Source organism: Ambystoma mexicanum, chromosome 4q, assembly GCF_040938575.1.
Source record: "Ambystoma mexicanum isolate Mex_15411 chromosome 4q, UKY_AmexF1_1, whole genome shotgun sequence".
Lineage (NCBI taxonomy): Eukaryota > Metazoa > Chordata > Amphibia > Caudata > Ambystomatidae > Ambystoma > Ambystoma mexicanum.
In genome coordinates, this window is record NC_090928.1 from 528,801,495 (window position 1) to 528,824,812 (window position 23,318).

At 39.3% G+C, this 23,318-nt stretch overlaps 16 non-coding genes across 16 annotated transcripts; all 16 read right to left on the reverse strand.

Moving 5' to 3' along the window:
* Positions 1-6: 6 nt before the first annotated feature.
* On the reverse strand, positions 7-79 carry TRNAK-CUU (transfer RNA lysine (anticodon CUU)). Its single transcript has one exon. It is a non-coding gene; the product is annotated as a tRNA-Lys (tRNA).
* A 2,793-nt stretch (positions 80-2,872) lies between these two features.
* On the reverse strand, positions 2,873-2,945 carry TRNAK-CUU (transfer RNA lysine (anticodon CUU)). Its single transcript has one exon. It is a non-coding gene; the product is annotated as a tRNA-Lys (tRNA).
* Positions 2,946-4,551: 1,606 nt separating this feature from the next.
* On the reverse strand, positions 4,552-4,624 carry TRNAK-CUU (transfer RNA lysine (anticodon CUU)). The gene has a single exon. It is a non-coding gene; the product is annotated as a tRNA-Lys (tRNA).
* Positions 4,625-5,230: 606 nt separating this feature from the next.
* Positions 5,231-5,303, reverse strand: TRNAK-CUU (transfer RNA lysine (anticodon CUU)). Its single transcript has one exon. It is a non-coding gene; the product is annotated as a tRNA-Lys (tRNA).
* Positions 5,304-6,910: 1,607 nt separating this feature from the next.
* Positions 6,911-6,983, reverse strand: TRNAK-CUU (transfer RNA lysine (anticodon CUU)). Its single transcript has one exon. It is a non-coding gene; the product is annotated as a tRNA-Lys (tRNA).
* A 2,599-nt stretch (positions 6,984-9,582) lies between these two features.
* On the reverse strand, positions 9,583-9,655 carry TRNAK-CUU (transfer RNA lysine (anticodon CUU)). Its single transcript has one exon. It is a non-coding gene; the product is annotated as a tRNA-Lys (tRNA).
* Positions 9,656-10,969: 1,314 nt separating this feature from the next.
* TRNAK-CUU (transfer RNA lysine (anticodon CUU)) lies at positions 10,970-11,042 on the reverse strand. Its single transcript has one exon. It is a non-coding gene; the product is annotated as a tRNA-Lys (tRNA).
* Positions 11,043-14,145: 3,103 nt separating this feature from the next.
* On the reverse strand, positions 14,146-14,218 carry TRNAK-CUU (transfer RNA lysine (anticodon CUU)). The gene has a single exon. It is a non-coding gene; the product is annotated as a tRNA-Lys (tRNA).
* Positions 14,219-14,394: 176 nt separating this feature from the next.
* TRNAK-CUU (transfer RNA lysine (anticodon CUU)) lies at positions 14,395-14,467 on the reverse strand. The gene has a single exon. It is a non-coding gene; the product is annotated as a tRNA-Lys (tRNA).
* A 2,380-nt stretch (positions 14,468-16,847) lies between these two features.
* TRNAK-CUU (transfer RNA lysine (anticodon CUU)) lies at positions 16,848-16,920 on the reverse strand. Its single transcript has one exon. It is a non-coding gene; the product is annotated as a tRNA-Lys (tRNA).
* Positions 16,921-18,527: 1,607 nt separating this feature from the next.
* Positions 18,528-18,600, reverse strand: TRNAK-CUU (transfer RNA lysine (anticodon CUU)). The gene has a single exon. It is a non-coding gene; the product is annotated as a tRNA-Lys (tRNA).
* A 1,104-nt stretch (positions 18,601-19,704) lies between these two features.
* On the reverse strand, positions 19,705-19,777 carry TRNAK-CUU (transfer RNA lysine (anticodon CUU)). Its single transcript has one exon. It is a non-coding gene; the product is annotated as a tRNA-Lys (tRNA).
* Positions 19,778-20,209: 432 nt separating this feature from the next.
* TRNAK-CUU (transfer RNA lysine (anticodon CUU)) lies at positions 20,210-20,282 on the reverse strand. The gene has a single exon. It is a non-coding gene; the product is annotated as a tRNA-Lys (tRNA).
* A 782-nt stretch (positions 20,283-21,064) lies between these two features.
* On the reverse strand, positions 21,065-21,137 carry TRNAK-CUU (transfer RNA lysine (anticodon CUU)). The gene has a single exon. It is a non-coding gene; the product is annotated as a tRNA-Lys (tRNA).
* A 607-nt stretch (positions 21,138-21,744) lies between these two features.
* TRNAK-CUU (transfer RNA lysine (anticodon CUU)) lies at positions 21,745-21,817 on the reverse strand. The gene has a single exon. It is a non-coding gene; the product is annotated as a tRNA-Lys (tRNA).
* A 1,287-nt stretch (positions 21,818-23,104) lies between these two features.
* Positions 23,105-23,177, reverse strand: TRNAK-CUU (transfer RNA lysine (anticodon CUU)). Its single transcript has one exon. It is a non-coding gene; the product is annotated as a tRNA-Lys (tRNA).
* Between the last annotated feature and the right edge of the window lie 141 nt (positions 23,178-23,318).

Genomic DNA, 23,318 nt, shown 5'->3' on the forward strand with positions numbered 1-23,318 from the left:
TGTTTTCGCCCAACGTGGGGCTCGAACCCACGACCCTGAGATTAAGAGTCTCATGCTCTACCAACTGAGCTAGCCGGGCTCCTTTGGATGCCTATAGTTTTCTTCCCTATCCTTGCACTGCCGTTTTCCACAGATAGGATGTATTTTTTTGGTCAAAAAGCACTACAATTTTAGTTGTTTTCGCCTAACGTGGGGCTCGAACCCACGACCCTGAGATTAAGAGTCTCATGCTCTACCGACTGAGCTAGCCGGGCTCCTTTGGATGCCTATAGTTTTCTTCCCTATCCCTGCACTGCCGTTTTCCACAGATAGGATGCTGTGTAATCATAGGCTCTGGTGGAGTTTGGAAAGAAAATACACATCAGCCAGAGGCAGAAATAGTCTAAGAAAGTATCAAACACAATTACCAGTCAATATCAGAACGCATTGAAGAATATCAGGGAAATAGCCGATTAAACCTGTGTGGAAAAAAGTCTTATTTGTGTTTTCTCCACTTTATTTTATAGTAAGATGATACATACTTTTTCTTTTACAGTGAATACATTAAGGTGTGGTATTGCCCCATTACACATCATCCAGACATGCATTCATATATTGCATGTTAACAATCAAAATATTGCAAATATTGTAAAGAGACTTTCAATTTCTATTTTTTTGGTCAAAAAGCACTAAAATTTTAGTTGTTTTCGCCCAACGCGGGGTTCGCACCCACGACCCTGAGATTAAGAGTCTCATGCTCTACCGACTGAGCTAGCCGGGCTCCTTTGGATGCCTATAGTTTTCTTCCCTATCCCTGCACTGCCGCTTTCCACAGATAGGATGCTGTGTAATCATAGGCTCTGGTGGAGTTTGGAAAGAAAATACACATCAGCCAGAGGCAGAAATAGTCTAAGAAAGTATCAAACACAATTACCAGTCAATATCAGAACGCATTGAAGAATATCAGGAAATAGCCGATTAAACCTGTGTGGAAAAAAGTCTTATTTGTGTTTTCTCCACTTTATTTTATAGTAAGATGATACATACTTTTTCTTTTACAGTGAATACATTAAGGTGTGGTATTGCCCCATTACACATCATCCAGACATGCATTCATATATTGCATGTTAACAATCAAAATATTGCAAATATTGTAAAGAGACTTTCAATTTCTATTTTTTTGGTCAAAAAGCACTAAAATTTTAGTTGTTTTCGCCCAACGTGGGGTTCGCACCCACGACCCTGAGATTAAGAGTCTCATGCTCTACCGACTGAGCTAGCCGGGCTCCTTTGGATGCCCATAGTTTTCTTCCCTATCCCTGCACTGCCGCTTTCCACAGATAGGATGCTGTGTAATCATAGGCTCTGGTGGAGTTTGGAAAGAAAATACACATCAGCCAGAGGCAGAAATAGTCTAAGAAAGTATCAAACACAATTACCAGTCAATATCAGAACGCATTGAAGAATATCAGGAAATAGCCGATTAAACCTGTGTGGAAAAAAGTCTTATTTGTGTTTTCTCCACTTTATTTTATAGTAAGGTGATACATACTTTTTCTTTTACAGTGAATACATTAAGGTGTGGTATTGCCCCATTACACATCATCCAGACATGCATTCATATATTGCATGTTAACAATCAAAATATTGCAAATATTGTAAAGAGACTTTCAATTTCTATTTTTTTGGTCAAAAAGCACTAAAATTTTAGTTGTTTTCGCCCAACGTGGGGTTCGCACCCACGACCCTGAGATTAAGAGTCTCATGCTCTACCGACTGAGCTAGCCGGGCTCCTTTGGATGCCCATAGTTTTCTTCCCTATCCCTGCACTGCCGCTTTCCACAGATAGGATGCTGTGTAATCATAGGCTCTGGTGGAGTTTGGAAAGAAAATACACATCAGCCAGAGGCAGAAATAGTCTAAGAAAGTATCAAACACAATTACCAGTCAATATCAGAACGCATTGAAGAATATCAGGAAATAGCCGATTAAACCTGTGTGGAAAAAAGTCTTATTTGTGTTTTCTCCACTTTATTTTATAGTAAGATGATGCATACTTTTTCTTTTACAGTGAATAAATTAAGGTGTGGTATTGCCCCATTACACATCATCCAGACATGCATTCATATATTGCATGTTAACAATGAAAATATTGCAAAGAGACTTTCAATTTCTATTTTTTTGGTCAAAAAGCACTAAAATTTTAGTTGTATTCGCCCAACATGGGGCTCGAACCCACCACCCTGAGATTAAGAGTCTCATGCTCTACCGACTGAGCTAGCCGGGCTCCTTTGGATGCCTATAGTTTTCTTCCCTATCCCTGCACTGCCGCTTTCCACAGATAGGATGCTCTGTAATCATAGGCTCTGGTGGAGTTTGGAAAGAAAATACACATCAGCCAGAGGCAGAAATAGTCTAAGAAAGTATCAAACACAATTACCAGTCAATATCAGAACGCATTGAAGAATATCAGGAAATAGCCGATTAAACCTGTGTGGAAAAAAGTCTTATTTGTGTTTTCTCCACTTTATTTTATAGTAAGATGATACATACTTTTTCTTTTACAGTGAATACATTAAGGTGTGGTATTGCCCCATTACACATCATCCAGACATGCATTCATATATTGCATGTTAACAATGAAAATATTGCAAATATTGTAAAGAGACTTTCAATTTCTATTTTTTTGGTCAAAAAGCATTAAAATTTTAGTTGTTTTCGCCAACGTGGGGCTCGAACCCACGACCCTGAGATTAAGAGTCTCATGCTCTACCGACTGAGCTAGCCGGGCTCCTTTGGATGCCTATAGTTTTCTTCCCTATCCCTGCACTGCCGTTTTCCACAGATAGGATGTATTTTTTTGGTCAAAAAGCACTACAATTTTTGTTGTTTTCGCCCAACGTGGGGCTCGAACCCACGACCCTGAGATTAAGAGTCTCATGCTCTACCGACTGAGCTAGCCGGGCTCCTTTGGATGCCTATAGTTTTCTTCCCTATCCCTGCACTGCCGCTTTCCACAGATAGGATGCTCTGTAATCATAGGCTCTGGTGGAGTTTGGAAAGAAAATACACATCAGCCAGAGGCAGAAATAGTCTAAGAAAGTATCAAACACAATTACCAGTCAATATCAGAACGCATTGAAGAATATCAGGAAATAGCCGATTAAACCTGTGTGGAAAAAAGTCTTATTTGTGTTTTCTCCACTTTATTTTATAGTAAGATGATACATACTTTTTCTTTTACAGTGAATACATTAAGGTGTGGTATTGCCCCATTACACATCATCCAGACATGCATTCATATATTGCATGTTAACAATGAAAATATTGCAAATATTGTAAAGAGACTTTCAATTTCTGTTTTTTTGGTCAAAAAGCATTAAAATTTTAGTTGTTTTCGCCAACGTGGGGCTCGAACCCACGACCCTGAGATTAAGAGTCTCATGCTCTACCGACTGAGCTAGCCGGGCTCCTTTGGATGCCTATAGTTTTCTTCCCTATCCCTGCACTGCCGCTTTCCACAGATAGGATGCTGTGTAATCATAGGCTCTGGTGGAGTTTGGAAAGAAAATACACATCAGCCAGAGGCAGAAATAGTCTAAGAAAGTATCAAACACAATTACCAGTCAATATCAGAACGCATTGAAGAATATCAGGAAATAGCCGATTAAACCTGTGTGGAAAAAAGTCTTATTTGTGTTTTCTCCACTTTATTTTATAGTAAGATGATGCATACTTTTTCTTTTACAGTGAATACATTAAGGTATGGTATTGCCCCATTACACATCATCCAGACATGCATTCATATATTGCATGTTAACAATGAAAATATTGCAAAGAGACTTTCAATTTCTATTTTTTTGGTCAAAAAGCACTAAAATTTTAGTTGTTTTCGCCCAACATGGGGCTCGAACCCACGACCCTGAGATTAAGAGTCTCATGCTCTACCGACTGAGCTAGCCGGGCTCCTTTGGATGCCTATAGTTTTCTTCCCTATCCCTGCACTGCCGCTTTCCACAGATAGGATGCTCTGTAATCATAGGCTCTGGTGGAGTTTGGAAAGAAAATACACATCAGCCAGAGGCAGAAATAGTCTAAGAAAGTATCAAACACAATTACCAGTCAATATCAGAACGCATTGAAGAATATCAGGAAATAGCCGATTAAACCTGTGTGGAAAAAAGTCTTATTTGTGTTTTCTCCACTTTATTTTATAGTAAGATGATACATACTTTTTCTTTTACAGTGAATACATTAAGGTGTGGTATTGCCCCATTACACATCATCCAGACATGCATTCATATATTGCATGTTAACAATGAAAATATTGCAAATATTGTAAAGAGACTTTCAATTTCTATTTTTTTGGTCAAAAAGCATTAAAATTTTAGTTGTTTTCGCCAACGTGGGGCTCGAACCCACAACCGTGAGATTAAGAGTCTCATGCTCTACCGACTGAGCTAGCCGGGCTCCTTTGGATGCCTATAGTTTTCTTCCCTATCCCTGCACTGCCGTTTTCCACAGATAGGATGTATTTTTTTGGTCAAAAAGCACTACAATTTTAGTTGTTTTCGCCCAACGTGGGGCTCGAACCCACGACCCTGAGATTAAGAGTCTCATGCTCTACCGACTGAGCTAGCCGGGCTCCTTTGGATGCTTATAGTTTTCTTCCCTATCCCTGCACTGCTGTTTTCCACAGATAGGATGCTGTGTAATCATAGGCTCTGGTGGAGTTTGGAAAGAAAATACACATCAGCCAGAGGCAGAAATAGTCTAAGAAAGTATCAAACACAATTACCAGTCAATTTCAGAACGCATTGAAGAATATCAGGAAATAGCCGATTAAACCTGTGTGGAAAAAAGTCTTATTTGTGTTTTCTCCACTTTATTTTATAGTAAGATGATACATACTTTTTCTTTTACAGTGAATACATTAAGGTGTGGTATTGCCCCATTACACATCATCCAGACATGCATTCATATATTGCATGTTAACAATGAAAATATTGCAAATATTGTAAAGAGACTTTCAATTTCTATTTTTTTGGTCAAAAAGCATTAAAATTTTAGTTGTTTTCGCCAACGTGGGGCTCGAACCCACGACCGTGAGATTAAGAGTCTCATGCTCTACCGACTGAGCTAGCCGGGCTCCTTTGGATGCCTATAGTTTTCTTCCCTATCCCTGCACTGCCGTTTTCCACAGATAGGATGTATTTTTTTGGTCAAAAAGCACTACAATTTTAGTTGTTTTCGCCCAACGTGGGGCTCGAACCCACGACCCTGAGATTAAGAGTCTCATGCTCTACCGACTGAGCTAGCCGGGCTCCTTTGGATGCCTATAGTTTTCTTCCCTATCCCTGCACTGCTGTTTTCCACAGATAGGATGCTGTGTAATCATAGGCTCTGGTGGAGTTTGGAAAGAAAATACACATCAGCCAGAGGCAGAAATAGTCTAAGAAAGTATCAAACACAATTACCAGTCAATTTCAGAACGCATTGAAGAATATCAGGAAATAGCCGATTAAACCTGTGTGGAAAAAAGTCTTATTTGTGTTTTCTCCACTTTATTTTATAGTAAGATGATACATACTTTTTATTTTACAGTGAATACATTAAGGTGTGGTATTGCCCCATTACACATCATCCAGAAATGCATTCATGTATTGCATGTTAACAATCAAAATATTGCAAATATTGTAAAGAGACTTTCAATTTCTATTTTTTTGGTCAAAAAGCACTAAAATTTTAGTTGTGTTCGCCCAACGTGGGGTTCGCACCCACGACCCTGAGATTAAGAGTCTCATGCTCTACCGACTGAGCTAGCCGGGCTCCTTTGGATGCCTATAGTTTTCTTCCCTATCCCTGCACTGCCGCTTTCCACAGATAGGATGCTGTGTAATCATAGGCTCTGGTGGAGTTTGGAAAGAAAATACACATCAGCCAGAGGCAGAAATAGTCTAAGAAAGTATCAAACACAATTACCAGTCAATATCAGAACGCATTGAAGAATATCAGGAAATAGCCGATTAAACCTGTGTGGAAAAAAGTCTTATTTGTGTTTTCTCCACTTTATTTTATAGTAAGATGATGCATACTTTTTCTTTTACAGTGAATACATTAAGGTATGGTATTGCCCCATTACACATCATCCAGACATGCCTTCATATATTGCATGTTAACAATGAAAATATTGCAAAGAGACTTTCAATTTCTATTTTTTTGGTCAAAAAGCACTAAAATTTTAGTTGTTTTCGCCCAACATGGGGCTCGAACCCACGACCCTGAGATTAAGAGTCTCATGCTCTACCGACTGAGCTAGCCGGGCTCCTTTGGATGCCTATAGTTTTCTTCCCTATCCCTGCACTGCCGCTTTCCACAGATAGGATGCTCTGTAATCATAGGCTCTGGTGGAGTTTGGAAAGAAAATACACATCAGCCAGAGGCAGAAATAGTCTAAGAAAGTATCAAACACAATTACCAGTCAATATCAGAACGCATTGAAGAATATCAGGAAATAGCCGATTAAACCTGTGTGGAAAAAAGTCTTATTTGTGTTTTCTCCACTTTATTTTATAGTAAGATGATACATACTTTTTCTTTTACAGTGAATACATTAAGGTGTGGTATTGCCCCATTACACATCATCCAGACATGCATTCATATATTGCATGTTAACAATGAAAATATTGCAAATATTGTAAAGAGACTTTCAATTTCTATTTTTTTGGTCAAAAAGCATTAAAATTTTAGTTGTTTTCGCCAACGTGGGGCTCGAACCCACAACCGTGAGATTAAGAGTCTCATGCTCTACCGACTGAGCTAGCCGGGCTCCTTTGGATGCCTATAGTTTTCTTCCCTATCCCTGCACTGCCGTTTTCCACAGATAGGATGTATTTTTTTGGTCAAAAAGCACTACAATTTTAGTTGTTTTCGCCCAACGTGGGGCTCGAACCCACGACCCTGAGATTAAGAGTCTCATGCTCTACCGACTGAGCTAGCCGGGCTCCTTTGGATGCTTATAGTTTTCTTCCCTATCCCTGCACTGCTGTTTTCCACAGATAGGATGCTGTGTAATCATAGGCTCTGGTGGAGTTTGGAAAGAAAATACACATCAGCCAGAGGCAGAAATAGTCTAAGAAAGTATCAAACACAATTACCAGTCAATTTCAGAACGCATTGAAGAATATCAGGAAATAGCCGATTAAACCTGTGTGGAAAAAAGTCTTATTTGTGTTTTCTCCACTTTATTTTATAGTAAGATGATACATACTTTTTATTTTACAGTGAATACATTAAGGTGTGGTATTGCCCCATTACACATCATCCAGACATGCATTCATGTATTGCATGTTAACAATCAAAATATTGCAAATATTGTAAAGAGACTTTCAATTTCTATTTTTTTGGTCAAAAAGCACTAAAATTTTAGTTGTGTTCGCCCAACGTGGGGTTCGCACCCACGACCCTGAGATTAAGAGTCTCATGCTCTACCGACTGAGCTAGCCGGGCTCCTTTGGATGCCTATAGTTTTCTTCCCTATCCCTGCACTGCCGCTTTCCACAGATAGGATGCTGTGTAATCATAGGCTCTGGTGGAGTTTGGAAAGAAAATACACATCAGCCAGAGGCAGAAATAGTCTAAGAAAGTATCAAACACAATTACCAGTCAATATCAGAACGCATTGAAGAATATCAGGAAATAGCCGATTAAACCTGTGTGGAAAAAAGTCTTATTTGTGTTTTCTCCACTTTATTTTATAGTAAGATGATGCATACTTTTTCTTTTACAGTGAATACATTAAGGTATGGTATTGCCCCATTACACATCATCCAGACATGCATTCATATATTGCATGTTAACAATGAAAATATTGCAAAGAGACTTTCAATTTCTATTTTTTTGGTCAAAAAGCACTAAAATTTTAGTTGTTTTCGCCCAACATGGGGCTCGAACCCACGACCCTGAGATTAAGAGTCTCATGCTCTACCGACTGAGCTAGCCAGGCTCCTTTGGATGCCTATAGTTTTCTTCCCTATCCCTGCACTGCCGCTTTCCACAGATAGGATGCTGTGTAATCATAGGCTCTGGTGGAGTTTGGAAAGAAAATACACATCAGCCAGAGGCAGAAATAGTCTAAGAAAGTATCAAACACAATTACCAGTCAATATCAGAACGCATTGAAGAATATCAGGAAATAGCCGATTAAACCTGTGTGGAAAAAAGTCTTATTTGTGTTTTCTCCACTTTATTTTATAGTAAGATGATGCATACTTTTTCTTTTACAGTGAATACATTAAGGTATGGTATTGCCCCATTACACATCATCCAGACATGCATTCATATATTGCATGTTAACAATGAAAATATTGCAAAGAGACTTTCAATTTCTATTTTTTTGGTCAAAAAGCACTAAAATTTTAGTTGTTTTCGCCCAACATGGGGCTCGAACCCACGACCCTGAGATTAAGAGTCTCATGCTCTACCGACTGAGCTAGCCAGGCTCCTTTGGATGCCTATAGTTTTCTTCCCTATCCCTGCACTGCCGCTTTCCACAGATAGGATGCTGTGTAATCATAGGCTCTGGTGGAGTTTGGAAAGAAAATACACATCAGCCAGAGGCAGAAATAGTCTAAGAAAGTATCAAACACAATTACCAGTCAATATCAGAACGCATTGAAGAATATCAGGAAATAGCCGATTAAACCTGTGTGGAAAAAAGTCTTATTTGTGTTTTCTCCACTTTATTTTATAGTAAGATGATACATACTTTTTCTTTTACAGTGAATACATTAAGGTGTGGTATTGCCCCATTACACATCATCCAGACATGCATTCATATATTGCATGTTAACAATGAAAATATTGCAAAGAGACTTTCAATTTCTATTTTTTTGGTCAAAAAGCACTAAAATTTTAGTTGTTTTCGCCCAACATGGGGCTCGAACCCACGACCCTGAGATTAAGAGTCTCATGCTCTACCGACTGAGCTAGCCGGGCTCCTTTGGATGCCTATAGTTTTCTTCCCTATCCCTGCACTGCCGCTTTCCACAGATAGGATGCTCTGTAATCATAGGCTCTGGTGGAGTTTGGAAAGAAAATACACATCAGCCAGAGGCAGAAATAGTCTAAGAAAGTATCAAACACAATTACCAGTCAATATCAGAACGCATTGAAGAATATCAGGAAATAGCCGATTAAACCTGTGTGGAAAAAAGTCTTATTTGTGTTTTCTCCACTTTATTTTATAGTAAGATGATACATACTTTTTCTTTTACAGTGAATACATTAAGGTGTGGTATTGCCCCATTACACATCATCCAGACATGCATTCATATATTGCATGTTAACAATGAAAATATTGCAAATATTGTAAAGAGACTTTCAATTTCTATTTTTTTGGTCAAAAAGCATTAAATATTTAGTTGTTTTCGCCAACGTGGGGCTCGAACCCACGACCCTGAGATTAAGAGTCTCATGCTCTACCGACTGAGCTAGCCGGGCTCCTTTGGATGCCTATAGTTTTCTTCCCTATCCCTGCACTGCCGTTTTCCACAGATAGGATGTATTTTTTTGGTCAAAAAGCACTACAATTTTAGTTGTTTTCGCCCAACGTGGGGCTCGAACCCACGACCCTGAGATTAAGAGTCTCATGCTCTACCGACTGAGCTAGCCGGGCTCCTTTGGATGCTTATAGTTTTCTTCCCTATCCCTGCACTGCTGTTTTCCACAGATAGGATGCTGTGTAATCATAGGCTCTGGTGGAGTTTGGAAAGAAAATACACATCAGCCAGAGGCAGAAATAGTCTAAGAAAGTATCAAACACAATTACCAGTCAATTTCAGAACGCATTGAAGAATATCAGGAAATAGCCGATTAAACCTGTGTGGAAAAAAGTCTTATTTGTGTTTTCTCCACTTTATTTTATAGTAAGATGATACATACTTTTTCTTTTACAGTGAATACATTAAGGTGTGGTATTGCCCCATTACACATCATCCAGACATGCATTCATGTATTGCATGTTAACAATCAAAATATTGCAAATATTGTAAAGAGACTTTCAATTTCTATTTTTTTGGTCAAAAAGCACTAAAATGTTAGTTGCGTTCGCCCAACGTGGGGTTCGCACCCACGACCCTGAGATTAAGAGTCTCATGCTCTACCGACTGAGCTAGCCGGGCTCCTTTGGATGCCTATAGTTTTCTTCCCTATCCCTGCACTGCCGCTTTCCACAGATAGGATGCTGTGTAATCATAGGCTCTGGTGGAGTTTGGAAAGAAAATACACATCAGCCAGAGGCAGAAATAGTCTAAGAAAGTATCAAACACAATTACCAGTCAATATCAGAACGCATTGAAGAATATCAGGAAATAGCCGATTAAACCTGTGTGGAAAAAAGTCTTATTTGTGTTTTCTCCACTTTATTTTAGAGTAAGATGATGCATACTTTTTCTTTTACAGTGAATACATTAAGGTATGGTATTGCCCCATTACACATCATCCAGACATGCATTCATATATTGCATGTTAACAATGAAAATATTGCAAAGAGACTTTCAATTTCTATTTTTTTGGTCAAAAAGCACTAAAATTTTAGTTGTTTTCGCCCAACATGGGGCTCGAACCCACGACCCTGAGATTAAGAGTCTCATGCTCTACCGACTGAGCTAGCCGGGCTCCTTTGGATGCCTATAGTTTTCTTCCCTATCCCTGCACTGCCGCTTTCCACAGATAGGATGCTCTGTAATCATAGGGAAGAAAGAGACTTTCAATTTCTATTTTTTTGGTCAAAAAGCATTAAATATTTAGTTGTTTTCGCCAACGTGGGGCTCGAACCCACGACCCTGAGATTAAGAGTCTCATGCTCTACCGACTGAGCTAGCCGGGCTCCTTTGGATGCCTATAGTTTTCTTCCCTATCCCTGCACTGCCGTTTTCCACAGATAGGATGTATTTTTTTGGTCAAAAAGCACTACAATTTTAGTTGTTTTCGCCCAACGTGGGGCTCGAACCCACGACCCTGAGATTAAGAGTCTCATGCTCTACCGACTGAGCTAGCCGGGCTCCTTTGGATGCTTATAGTTTTCTTCCCTATCCCTGCACTGCTGTTTTCCACAGATAGGATGCTGTGTAATCATAGGCTCTGGTGGAGTTTGGAAAGAAAATACACATCAGCCAGAGGCAGAAATAGTCTAAGAAAGTATCAAACACAATTACCAGTCAATTTCAGAACGCATTGAAGAATATCAGGAAATAGCCGATTAAACCTGTGTGGAAAAAAGTCTTATTTGTGTTTTCTCCACTTTATTTTATAGTAAGATGATACATACTTTTTCTTTTACAGTGAATACATTAAGGTGTGGTATTGCCCCATTACACATCATCCAGACATGCATTCATGTATTGCATGTTAACAATCAAAATATTGCAAATATTGTAAAGAGACTTTCAATTTCTATTTTTTTGGTCAAAAAGCACTAAAATGTTAGTTGTGTTCGCCCAACGTGGGGTTCGCACCCACGACCCTGAGATTAAGAGTCTCATGCTCTACCGACTGAGCTAGCCGGGCTCCTTTGGATGCCTATAGTTTTCTTCCCTATCCCTGCACTGCCGCTTTCCACAGATAGGATGCTGTGTAATCATAGGCTCTGGTGGAGTTTGGAAAGAAAATACACATCAGCCAGAGGCAGAAATAGTCTAAGAAAGTATCAAACACAATTACCAGTCAATATCAGAACGCATTGAAGAATATCAGGAAATAGCCGATTAAACCTGTGTGGAAAAAAGTCTTATTTGTGTTTTCTCCACTTTATTTTATAGTAAGATGATGCATACTTTTTCTTTTACAGTGAATACATTAAGGTATGGTATTGCCCCATTACACATCATCCAGACATGCATTCATATATTGCATGTTAACAATGAAAATATTGCAAAGAGACTTTCAATTTCTATTTTTTTGGTCAAAAAGCACTAAAATTTTAGTTGTTTTCGCCCAACATGGGGCTCGAACCCACGACCCTGAGATTAAGAGTCTCATGCTCTACCGACTGAGCTAGCCGGGCTCCTTTGGATGCCTATAGTTTTCTTCCCTATCCCTGCACTGCCGCTTTCCACAGATAGGATGCTGTGTAATCATAGGCTCTGGTGGAGTTTGGAAAGAAAATACACATCAGCCAGAGGCAGAAATAGTCTAAGAAAGTATCAAACACAATTACCAGTCAATATCAGAACGCATTGAAGAATATCAGGAAATAGCCGATTAAACCTGTGTGGAAAAAAGTCTTATTTGTGTTTTCTCCACTTTATTTTATAGTAAGATGATACATACTTTTTCTTTTACAGTGAATACATTAAGGTGTGGTATTGCCCCATTACACATCATCCAGACATGCATTCATATATTGCATGTTAACAATGAAAATATTGCAAAGAGACTTTCAATTTCTATTTTTTTGGTCAAAAAGCACTAAAATTTTAGTTGTTTTCGCCCAACATGGGGCTCAAACCCACGACCCTGAGATTAAGAGTCTCATGCTCTACCGACTGAGCTAGCCGGGCTCCTTTGGATGCCTATAGTTTTCTTCCCTATCCCTGCACTGCCGCTTTCCACAGATAGGATGCTCTGTAATCATAGACTCTGGTGGAGTTTGGAAAGAAAATACACATCAGCCAGAGGCAGAAATAGTCTAAGAAAGTATCAAACACAATTACCAGTCAATATCAGAACGCATTGAAGAATATCAGGAAATAGCCGATTAAACCTGTGTGGAAAAAAGTCTTATTTGTGTTTTCTCCACTTTATTTTATAGTAAGATGATACATACTTTTTCTTTTACAGTGAATACATTAAGGTGTGGTATTGCCCCATTACACATCATCCAGACATGCATTCATATATTGCATGTTAACAATGAAAATATTGCAAATATTGTAAAGAGACTTTCAATTTCTATTTTTTTGGTCAAAAAGCATTAAAATTTTAGTTGTTTTCGCCAACGTGGGGCTCGAACCCACGACCCTGAGATTAAGAGTCTCATGCTCTACCGACTGAGCTAGCCGGGCTCCTTTGGATGCCTATAGTTTTCTTCCCTATCCCTGCACTGCCGCTTTCCACAGATAGGATGCTGTGTAATCATAGGCTCTGGTGGAGTTTGGAAAGAAAATACACATCAGCCAGAGGCAGAAATAGTCTAAGAAAGTATCAAACACAATTACCAGTCAATATCAGAACGCATTGAAGAATATCAGGAAATAGCCGATTAAACCTGTGTGGAAAAAAGTCTTATTTGTGTTTTCTCCACTTTATTTTATAGTAAGATGATGCATACTTTTTCTTTTACAGTGAATACATTAAGGTATGGTATTGCCCCATTACACATCATCCAGACATGCATTCATATATTGCATGTTAACAATGAAAATATTGCAAAGAGACTTTCAATTTCTATTTTTTTGGTCAAAAAGCACTAAAATTTTAGTTGTGTTCGCCCAACATGGGGCTCGAACCCACGACCCTGAGATTAAGAGTCTCATGCTCTACCGACTGAGCTAGCCGGGCTCCTTTGGATGCCTATAGTTTTCTTCCCTATCCCTGCACTGCCGCTTTCCACAGATAGGATGCTGTGTAATCATAGGCTCTGGTGGAGTTTGGAAAGAAAATACACATCAGCCAGAGGCAGAAATAGTCTAAGAAAGTATCAAACACAATTACCAGTCAATATCAGAACGCATTGAAGAATATCAGGAAATAGCCGATTAAACCTGTGTGGAAAAAAGTCTTATTTGTGTTTTCTCCACTTTATTTTATAGTAAGATGATACATACTTTTTCTTTTACAGTGAATACATTAAGGTGTGGTATTGCCCCATTACACATCATCCAGACATGCATTCATATATTGCATGTTAACAATGAAAATATTGCAAATATTGTAAAGAGACTTTCAATTTCTATTTTTTTGGTCAAAAAGCATTAAAATTTTAGTTGTTTTCGCCAACGTGGGGCTCGAACCCACGACCCTGAGATAAAGAGTCTCATGCTCTACCGACTGAGCTAGCCGGGCTCCTTTGGATGCCTATAGTTTTCTTCCCTATCCCTGCACTGCCGTTTTCCACAGATAGGATGTATTTTTTTGGTCAAAAAGCACTACAATTTTAGTTGTTTTCGCCCAACGTGGGGCTCGAACCCACGACCCTGAGATTAAGAGTCTCATGCTCTACCGACTGAGCTAGCCGGGCTCCTTTGGATGATGCATACTTTTTCTTTTACAGTGAATACATTAAGGTATGGTATTGCCCCATTACACATCATCCAGACATGCATTCATATATTGCATGTTAACAATGAAAATATTGCAAAGAGACTTTCAATTTCTATTTTTTTGGTCAAAAAGCACTAAAATTTTAGTTGTTTTCGCCCAACGTGGGGCTCGAACCCACGACCCTGAGATTAAGAGTCTCATGCTCTACCGACTGAGCTAGCCGGGCTCCTTTGGATGCCTATAGTTTTCTTCCCTATCCCTGCACTGCCGCTTTCCACAGATAGGATGCTGTGTAATCATAGGCTCTGGTGGAGTTTGTAAAGAAAATACACATCAGCCAGAGGCAGAAATAGTCTAAGAAAGTATCAAACACAATTACCAGTCAATATCAGAACGCATTGAAGAATATCAGGAAATAGCCGATTAAACCTGTGTGGAAAAAATTCTTATTTGTGTTTTCTCCACTTTATTTTATAGTAAGATGATACATACTTTTTCTTTTAGAGTGAATACATTAAGGAGTGGTATTGCCCCATTACACATCATCCAGACATGCATTCATATATTGAATGTTAACAATGAAAATATTGCAAATATTGTAAAGAGACTTTCAATTTCTATTTTTTTGGTCAAAAAGCACTAAAATTTTAGTTGTTTTCGCCCAACGTTTTGTACCCTATCCCTGCACTGCCGCTTTCCACAGATAGGATGTATTTATTTGGTCAAAAAGCACTACAATTTTAGTTGTTTTCGCCCAACGTGGGGGTCGAACCCACGACCCTGAGATTAAAAGTCTCATGCTCTACCGACTGAGCTAGCCGGGCTCCTTTGGATGCCTATAGTTTTCTTCCCTATCCCTGCACTGCCGTTTTCCACAGATAGGATGTATTTTTTTGGTCAAAAAGCACTACAATTTTAGTTGTTTTCTCCCAACGTGGGGCTTGAACCCACGACCCTGAGATTAAGAGTCTCATGCTCTACCAACTGAGCTAGCCGGGCTCCTTTGAATGCCTATAGTTTTCTTCCCTATCCCTGCACTGCCGCTTTCCACAGATAGGATGCTGTGTAATCATAGGCTCTGGTGGAGTTTGGAAAGAAAATACACATCAGCCAGAGGCAGAAATAGTCTAAGAAAGTATCAAACACAATTACCAGTCAATATCAGAACGCATTGAAGAATATCAGGAAATAGCCGATTAAACCTGTGTGGAAAAAAGTCTTATTTGTGTTTTCTCCACTTTATTTTATAGTAAGATGATACATACTTTTTCTTTTACAGTGAATACATTAAGGTGTGGTATTGCCCCATTACACATCATCCAGACATGCATTCATATATTGCATGTTAACAATCAAAATATTGCAAATATTGTAAAGAGACTTTCAATTTCTATTTTTTTGGTCAAAAAGCACTAAAATTTTAGTTGTTTTCGCCCAACGTGGGGTTCGCACCCACGACCCTGAGATTAAGAGTCTCATGCTCTACCGACTGAGCTAGCCGGGCTCCTTTGGATGCCTATAGTTTTCTTCCTCATCCCTGCACTGCCGCTTTCCACAGATAGGATGCTGTGTAATCATAGGCTCTGGTGGAGTTTGGAAAGAAAATACACATCAGCCAGAGGCAGAAATAGTCTAAGAAAGTATCAAACACAATTACCAGTCAATATCAGAACGCATTGAAGAATATCAGGAAATAGCCGATTAAACCTGTGTGGAAAAAAGTCTTATTTGTGTTTTCTCCACTTTATTTTATAGTAAGATGATGCATACTTTTTCTTTTACAGTGAATACATTAAGGTATGGTATTGCCCCATTACACATCATCCAGACATGCATTCATATATTGCATGTTAACAATGAAAATATTGCAAAGAGACTTTCAATTTCTATTTTTTTGGTCAAAAAGCACTAAAATTTTAGTTGTTTTCGCCCAACATGGGGCTCGAACCCACGACACTGAGATTAAGAGTCTCATGCTCTACCGACTGAGCTAGCCGGGCTCCTTTGGATGCCTATAGTTTTCTTCCCTATCCCTGCACTGCCGCTTTCCACAGATAGGATGCTGTGTAATCATAGGCTCTGGTGGAGTTTGGAAAGAAAATACACATCAGCCAGAGGCAGAAATAGTCTAAGAAAGTATCAAACACAATTACCAGTCAATATCAGAACGCATTGAAGAATATCAGGAAATAGCCGATTAAACCTGTGTGGAAAAAAGTCTTATTTGTGTTTTCTCCACTTTATTTTATAGTAAGATGATACATACTTTTTCTTTTACAGTGAATACATTAAGGTGTGGTATTGCCCCATTACACATCATCCAGACATGCATTCATATATTGCATGTTAACAATGAAAATATTGCAAATATTGTAAAGAGACTTTCAATTTCTATTTTTTTGGTCAAAAAGCATTAAAATTTTAGTTGTTTTCGCCAACATGGGGCTCGAACCCACGACCCTGAGATTAAGAGTCTCATGCTCTACCGACTGAGCTAGCCGGGCTCCTTTGGATGCCTATAGTTTTCTTCCCTATCCCTGCACTGCCGTTTTCCACAGATAGGATGTATTTTTTTGGTCAAAAAGCACTACAATTTTAGTTGTTTTCGCCCAACGTGGGGCTCGAACCCACGACCCTGAGATTAAGAGTCTCATGCTCTACCGACTGAGCTAGCCGGGCTCCTTTGGATGCCTATAGTTTTCTTCCCTATCCCTGCACTGCCGTTTTCCACAGATAGGATGCTGTGTAATCATAGGCTCTGGTGGAGTTTGGAAAGAAAATACACATCAGCCAAAGGCAGAAATAGTCTAAGAAAGTATCAAACACAATTACCAGTCAATATCAGAACGCATTGAAGAATATCAGGAAATAGCCGATTAAACCTGTGTGGAAAAAAGTCTTATTTGTGTTTTCTCCACTTTATTTTATAGTAAAATGATACATACTTTTTCTTTTACAGTGAATACATTAAGGTGTGGTATTGCCCCATTACACATCATCCAGACATGCATTCATATATTGCATGTTAACAATCAAAATATTGCAAATATTGTAAAGAGACTTTCAATTTCTATTTTTTTGGTCAAAAAGCACTAAAATTTTAGTTGTTTTCGCCCAACGTGGGGTTCGCACCCACGACCCTGAGATTAAGAGTCTCATGCTCTACTGACTGAGCTAGCCGGGCTCCTTTGGATGCCTATAGTTTTCTTCCCTATCCCTGCACTGCCGCTTTCCACAGATAGGATGCTGTGTAATCATAGGCTCTGGTGGAGTTTGGAAAGAAAATACACATCAGCCAGAGGCAGAAATAGTCTAAGAAAGTATCAAACACAATTACCAGTCAATATCAGAACGCATTGAAGAATATCGGGAAATAGCCGATTAAACCTGTGTGGAAAAAAGTCTTATTTGTGTTTTCTCCACTTTATTTTATAGTAAGATGATACATACTTTTTCTTTTACAGTGAATACATTAAGGTGTGGTATTGCCCCATTACACATCATCCAGACATGCATTCATATATTGCATGTTAACAATGAAAATATTGCAAAGAGACTTTCAATTTCTATTTTTTTGGTCAAAAAGCACTAAAATTTTAGTTGTTTTCGCCCAACATGGGGCTCGAACCCACGACCCTGAGATTAAGAGTCTCATGCTCTACCGACTGAGCTAGCCGGGCTCCTTTGGATGCTTATAGTTTTCTTCCCTATCCCTGCACTGCCGCTTTCCACAGATAGGATGCTGTGTAATCATAGGCTCTGGTGGAGTTTGGAAAGAAAATACACATCAGCCAGAGGCAGAAATAGTCTAAGAAAGTATCAAACACAATTACCAGTCAATATCAGAACGCATTGAAGAATATCAGGAAATAGCCGATTAAACCTGTGTGGAAAAAAGTCTTATTTGTGTTTTCTCCACTTTATTTTATAGTAAGATGATACATACTTTTTCTTTTACAGTGAATACATTAAGGTGTGGTATTGCCCCATTACACATCATCCAGACATGCATTCATATATTGCATGTTAACAATGAAAATATTGCAAATATTGTAAAGAGACTTTCAATTTCTATTTTTTTGGTCAAAAAGCATTAAAATTTTAGTTGTTTTCGCCAACATGGGGCTCGAACCCACGACCCTGAGATTAAGAGTCTCATGCTCTACCGACTGAGCTAGCCGGGCTCCTTTGGATGCCTATAGTTTTCTTCCCTATCCCTGCACTGCCGTTTTCCACAGATAGGATGTATTTTTTTGGTCAAAAAGCACTACAATTTTAGTTGTTTTCGCCCAACGTGGGGCTCGAACCCACGACCCTGAGATTAAGAGTCTCATGCTCTACCGACTGAGCTAGCCGGGCTCCTTTGGATGCCTATAGTTTTCTTCCCTATCCCTGCACTGCCGTTTTCCACAGATAGGATGCTGTGTAATCATAGGCTCTGGTGGAGTTTGGAAAGAAAATACACATCAGCCAAAGGCAGAAATAGTCTAAGAAAGTATCAAACACAATTACCAGTCAATATCAGAACGCATTGAAGAATATCAGGGAAATAGCCGATTAAACCTGTGTGGAAAAAAGTCTTATTTGTGTTTTCTCCACTTTATTTTATAGTAAGATGATACATACTTTTTCTTTTACAGTGAATACATTAAGATGTGGTATTGCCCCATTACACATCATCCAGACATGCATTCATATATTGCATGTTAACAATGAAAATATTGCAAAGAGACTTTCAATTTCTATTTTTTTGGTCAAAAAGCACTACAATTTTAGTTGTTTTCGCCCAACATGGGGCTCGAACCCACGACCCTGAGATTAAGAGTCTCATGCTCTACCGACTGAGCTAGCCGGGCTCCTTTGGATGCCTATAGTTTTCTTCCCTATCCCTGCACAGCCGCTTTCCACAGATAGGATGCTGTGTAATCATAGGCTCTGGTGGAGTTTGGAAAGAAAATACACATCAGCCAGAGGCAGAAATAGTCTAAGAAAGTATCAAACACAATTACCAGTCAATATCAGAACGCATTGAAGAATATCAGGAAATAGCCGATTAAACCTGTGTAGAAAAAAGTCTTATTTGTGTTTTCTCCACTTTATTTTATAGTAAGATGATACATACTTTTTCTTTTACAGTGAATACATTAAGGTGTGGTATTGCCCCATTACACATCATCCAGACATGCATTCATATATTGCATGTTAACAATGAAAATATTGCAAATATTGTAAAGAGACTTTCAATTTCTATTTTTTTGGTCAAAAAGCACTAAAATTTTAGTTGTTTTCGCCCAACGTGGGGCTCGAACCCACGACCCTGAGATTAAGAGTCTCATGCGCTACCGACTGAGCAAGCCGGGCTCCTTTGGATGCCCATAGTTTTCTTCCCTATCCCTGCACTGCCGTTTTCCACAGATAGGATGTATTTTTTTGGTCAAAAAGCACTACAATTTTAGTTGTTTTCGCCCAACGTGGGGCTCGAACCCACGACCCTGAGATTAAGAGTCTCATGCTCTACCGACTGAGCTAGCCGGGCTCTTTTGGATGCCTATAGTTTTCTTCCCTATCCCTGCACAGCCGCTTTCCACAGATAGGATGCTGTGTAATCATAGGCTCTGGTGGAGTTTGGAAAGAAAATACACATCAGCCAGAGGCAGAAATAGTCTAAGAAAGTATCAAACACAATTACCAGTCAATATCAGAACGCATTGAAGAGTATCAGGAAATAGCCGATTAAACCTGTGTGGAAAAAAGTCTTATTTGTGTTTTCTCCACATTATTTTATAGTAAGATGATACATACTTTTTCTTTTACAGTGAATACATTAAGGTGTGGTATTGCCCCATTACACATCATCCAGACATGCATTCATATATTGCATGTTAACAATCAAAATATTGCAAATATTGTAAAGAGACTTTCAATTTCTATTTTTTTGGTCAAAAAGCACTAAAATTTTAGTTGTTTTCGCCCAACGTGGGGCTCGAACCCACGACCCTGAGATTAAGAGTCTCATGCTCTACCAACTGAGCTAGCCGGGCTCCTTTGGATGCCTATAGTTTTCTTCCCTATCCCTGCACTGCCGTTTTCCACAGATAGGATGCTGTGTAATCATAGGCTCTGGTGGAGTTTGGAAAGAAAATACACATCAGCCAGAGGCAGAAATAGTCTAAGAAAGTATCAAACACAATTACCAGTCAATATCAGAACACATTGAAGAATATCAGGAAATAGCCGATTAAACCTGTGTGGAAAAAAGTCTTATTTGTGTTTTCTCCACTTTATTTTATAGTAAGATGATACATACTTTTTCTTTTACAGTGAATACATTAAGGTGTGGTATTGCCCCATTGCACATCATCCAGACATGCATTCATATATTGCATGTTAACAATCAAAATATTGCAAATATTGTAAAGAGACTTTCAATTTCTATTTTTTTGGTCAAAAAGCACTAGAATTTTAGTTGCTTTCGCCCAACGTGGGGCTCGAACCCACGACCCTGAGATTAAGAGTCTCATGCGCTACCGACTGAGCAAGCCAGGCTCCTTTGGATGCCCATAGTTTTCTTCCCTATCCCTGCACTGCCGGTTTCCACAGATAGGATGTATTTTTTTGGTCAAAAAGCACTACAATTTTAGTGGTTTTCGCCCAACATGGGGCTCGAACCCACAACCCTGAGATTAAGAGTCTCATGCTCTACCGACTGAGCTAGCCGGGCTCCTTTGGATGCCTATAGTTTTCTTCCCTATCCCTGCACTGCCGTTTTCCACAGATAGGATGTATTTTTTTGGTCAAAAAGCACTACAATTTTAGTTGTTTTTGCCCAACGTGGGGCTCGAACCCACGACCCTGAGATTAAGAGTCTCATGCTCTACCAACTGAGCTAGCCAGGCTCCTTTGGATGCCTATAGTTTTCTTCCCTATCCCTGCACTGCCGCTTTCCACAGATAGGATGCTGTGTAATCATAGGCTCTGGTGGAGTTTGGAAAGAAAATACACATCAGCCAGAGGCAGAAATAGTCTAAGAAAGTATCAAACACAATTACCAGTCAATATCAGAACGCATTGAAGAATATCAGGAAATAGCCGATTAAACCTGTGTGGAAAAAAGTCTTATTTGTGTTTTCTCCACTTTATTTTATAGTAAGATGATACATACTTTTTCTTTTACAGTGAATACATTAAGGTGTGGTATTGCCCCATTACACATCATCCAGACATGCATTCATATATTGCATGTTAACAATCAAAATATTGCAAATATTGTAAAGAGACTTTCAATTTCTATTTTTTTGGTCAAAAAGCATTAAAATTTTAGTTGTTTTCGCCCAACGTGGGGCTCGCACCCACGACCCTGAGATTAAGAGTCTCATGCTCTACCGACTGAGCTAGCCGGGCTCCTTTGGATGCCTATAGTTTTCTTCCCTATCCCTGCACTGCCGTTTTCCACAGATAGGATGTATTTTTTTGGTCAAAAAGCACTACAATTTTAGTTGTTGTTGCCCAACGTGGGGCTCGAACCCACGACCCTGAGATTAAGAGTCTCATGCTCTACCGACTGAGCTAGCCGGGCTCCTTTGGATGCCTATAGTTTTCTTCCCTATCCCTGCACTGCCGTTTTCCACAGATAGGATGCTGTGTAATCATAGGCTCTGGTGGAGTTTGGAAAGAAAATACACATCAGCCAGAGGCAGAAATAGTCTAAGAAAGTATCAAACACAATTACCAGTCAATATCAAAACGCATTGAAGAATATCAGGAAATAGCTGATTAAACCTGTGTGGAAAAAAGTCTTATTTGTGTTTTCTCCACTTTATTTTATAGTAAGATGATACATACTTTTTCTTTTACAGTGAATACATTAAGGTGTGGTATTGCCCCATTACACATCATCCAGACATGCATTCATATATTGCATGTTAACAATCAAAATATTGCAAATATTGTAAAGAGACTTTCAATTTCTATTTTTTTGGTCAAAAAGCATTAAAATTTTAGTTGTTTTTGCCCAACGTGGGGCTCGCACCCACAACCCTGAGATTAAGAGTCTCATGCTCTACCGACTGAGCTAGCCGGGCTCCTTTAGATGCCTGTAGTTTTCTTCCCTATCCCTGCACTGCCGTTTTCCACAGATAGGATGTATTTTTTTGGTCAAAAAGCACTAAAATTTTAGTTGTTTTCGCCCTACGTGGGGCTCGAACCCACGACCCTGAGATTAAGAGTCTCATGCTCTACCGACTGAGCTAGCCGGGCTGCTTTGGATACCTATAGTTTTCTTCCCTATCCCTGCACTGCCGTTTTCCACAGATAGGATGCTGTGTAATCATAGGCTCTGGTGGAGTTTGGAAAGAAAATACACATCAGCCAGAGGCAGAAATAGTCTAAGAAAGTATCAAACACAATTACCAGTCAATATCAGAACGCATTGAAGAATATCAGGAAATAGCCGATTAAACCTGTGTGGAAAAAAGTCTTATTTGTGTTTTCTCCACTTTATTTTATAGTAAGATGATACATACTTTTTCTTTTACAGTGAATACATTAAGGTGTGGTATTGCCCCATTACACATCATCCAGACATGCATTCATATATTGCATGTTAACAATCAAAATATTGCAAATATTGTAAAGAGACTTTCAATTTCTATTTTTTTGGTCAAAAAGCATTAAAATTTTAGTTGTTTTCGCCCAACGTGGGGTTCGCACCCACGACCCTGAGATTAAGAGTCTCATGTTCTACCGACTGAGCTAGCCGGGCTCCTTTGGATGCCTATAGTTTTCTTCCCTATCCCTGCACTGCCGTTTTCCACAGATAGGATGTATTTTTTTGGTCAAAAAGCACTACAATTTTAGTGGTTTTTGCCCAACGTGGGGCTCGAACCCACGACCCTGAGATTAAGAGTCTCATGCTCTACCGACTGAGCTAGCCGGGCTCCTTTGGATGCCTATAGTTTTCTTCCCTATCGCTGCACTGCCGTTTTCCACAGATAGGATGCTGTGTAATCATAGGCTCTGGTGGAGTTTGGAAAGAAAATACACATCAGCCAGAGGCAGAAATAGTCTAAGAAAGTATC